Below are 2,556 nucleotides of genomic sequence, written 5' to 3' on the forward strand. Positions count from 1 at the left end.
ACGAGGGACGAGCACGACTCATCGGACCTGTGCATGAGGGACGAGCATGAGTCATCGGACCCGTGCACGAGGGACGAGCAAGAGACATCGGACCCGTGCACGAGGGACGAGCACGACTCATCGGACTCGTGCACGAGGGACGAGCACGAGTCTTCGCTTCCATAACGTCTCGTGAATTTCAGGATCGTTGTCGGGCACCAACTTGGGATTGTTGTCAGGCTTTTTATGCCAACGAGATTTGTTGTGCGTGTGTGTATATGTGAGTGTGTGTGTGTGTGTGTGTGTGTGTGTGTGTGTGTATATGTGTGTATGTGTGTGTGTATATGTGAGTGTGTGTGTGTGTGTGTGTGTGTGTATATGTGTGTATATGTGTGTGTATATGTGAGTGTGTGAGTGTGTATATGGTGAGTGTGTGAGTGTGTATATGTGTGTGTGTGTATATGTGTGTGTGTGTGTATATGTGTGTGTGAGTGTGTGTGTATATGTGTGTGTATATGTGTGTGTATATGTGAGTGTGTGAGTGTGTATATGGTGAGTGTGTGAGTGTGTATATGTGTGTGTGTGTATATGTGTGTGTGTGTGTGTGTGTGTGTGTATATGTGAGTGTGTGTGTATATGTGTGTGTGAGTGTGTGTGTATATGTGTGTGTGTGTTTTGAATATGCCTAGAAGATGTGTCTGAGTAGAAGCAGTGAGGAGCAGGTCTCCGTGTCGTTGCATCATCAGCGCTGCTGCTGCAGAGCGTCTTCCACCTCTTCTCATGAATTATTAATGAATTCAACAAAAAATAAAAACTATGCGCCGGCCTTAAATTCCTCGTACATCCGGCCCGCCTCCTGTACGTCGTGTCTGATTGATGTCGCTCGTCAATAAGTGTCTCGCACTCGGAGACATCAACTCTCTAGAAGGTGTGAGTGGCGGCGGCGCTGTGGGCCCAGAGCTCGTGCTCGGCCGTGCACAGTCAAAGAGGAAGATCTTGAAATATTTAAGGGAAGTGCATTAAGCTGCAGACGCAGATGGAAGTGGCTTCACCCAACCAGTCGCTCCTCCAGCACGAACTGAACGTGAGAAGAACCTGCGCACCGTCGTCTCACTCGTCTCGTGCCGTCACTTTTCTCACTGACTGCACTCGTTTACCTGCTGAAATCCACTTTCTTCCCTTCTTCACCTCCACTTTTAAGAATGTGCCGCCTCTCCTTCGTGTCTTCAGCTGCTCGACTGCAGAACGTTTCTGCGAGCTCTGATTCATGATTCATCGCAGCTGCTCCCAGCAGTCGGAGACGTTGGAATGAATGATTTACTTCAGTGTCTAATCACATATTAACAGGAAGGAGCTTTAATGTCAGCCGTGTTTAGAGGATTCTCCTCGTATCTGATCTCAACAAACGACTTCATCTTCTGATGATCATCAGCCCATTCTCCCACTGAACATCATTTCCTGCTCAGCTCTGATCCTCTTCTCTCCACTTCCTAAAATGAACTCAAGAAATGATGAATAATTGAAAAGTATGAAGTGAAGAGCATTATGTCTCCTCTAAAGAGCACACGCTTGGACAGACTGCAGACAGAAACACGGTGAGGGCTCCTGAGGGCAAAGCCGTCTAATGTTCCCACAAAGGAAGAGTCTTCCTGGTTGTACATCTTAAATGAGTTCTGCCATCCTGCCCACAGCACTTGTCTTGTGTGAACGTCTCAACAGGAAGACTGCTCTCTGTTCTGCAGCTGCCGTCGGACCGGAGAAGGTCAAACGTACAACTTCACTTATTGTCCAACTATAACACGCACGAGGTGCACGGACACAAAGATGCACGAGAAACCAACTGAAAATACAACGATGAGATTAATCTAGACTTTCTCTTTATTCACTGAGGAACTGCAGCGATGAAAGAAAGTTGAAGTGAAACTTGAACAAATAATACGATTATCACATCTGTCGCCTTCTTCCTGTTTACTTTTTACACTAGTCGTTAAGTGATGCCATAAAAGTGGTGTCTCCAGTCTGTCAGCATTTTTTTGACAAAACATCTGCCGTTCACTCCATATCAGGAAAGAGAAGAAAATAAAATTAGAAAAATATTGATTATAGAGGATTCAAGAAAATCACATTAAAGAGCCGTTACCCTCTTCCCCTCATGAACACAGTGCTTGAAGCTACAGCGTGCGCTCTCAGGACATAATTACCTGCAGTGTACTTTGAGTGCAGACCAAACTAGACCTGAGACCTTCTGTTTGGTTTTTCATTCAACCTTTACTTCTACAGGTGAGTCTCACTGAGCCTCGAGGACTCATTTACAGAGAGACCTGGTCTCAACAAACAATGACGACAACAACAGACAAACATAAAGGATGTGTACAAATGGAAAATAATAAATGAAAGAAAACTGTATTAAAATGTAACAAAAACAGCTAGATTATAAAGTGATATAAAATAATAAAAACAGGAACAGCTGCAGGAACTTATCAGATGTTTGAAGCCACTTAGAGAGGTCAAAGGTCGAGAGCTTCAGATGTTTTTACAAGATATTCCAGGAAACAGGAGCGGAGTAGGAGAAGGTCC

General features: G+C 44.9%; 1 protein-coding gene across 1 annotated transcript in view; it reads right to left on the reverse strand.

The window, feature by feature from the left end:
- The window catches only part of LOC119430358 (microtubule-associated serine/threonine-protein kinase 2), a 106,042-nt gene that overhangs the window by 69,712 nt on the left and 33,774 nt on the right, over positions 1-2,556 (reverse strand). The gene's annotated exons all lie outside the window — the stretch shown is intronic.

Source organism: Nematolebias whitei, chromosome 3 (genome assembly GCF_014905685.2).
Source record: "Nematolebias whitei isolate Nwh7 chromosome 3, NemWhi1, whole genome shotgun sequence".
Classification (NCBI taxonomy): domain Eukaryota; kingdom Metazoa; phylum Chordata; class Actinopteri; order Cyprinodontiformes; family Rivulidae; genus Nematolebias; species Nematolebias whitei.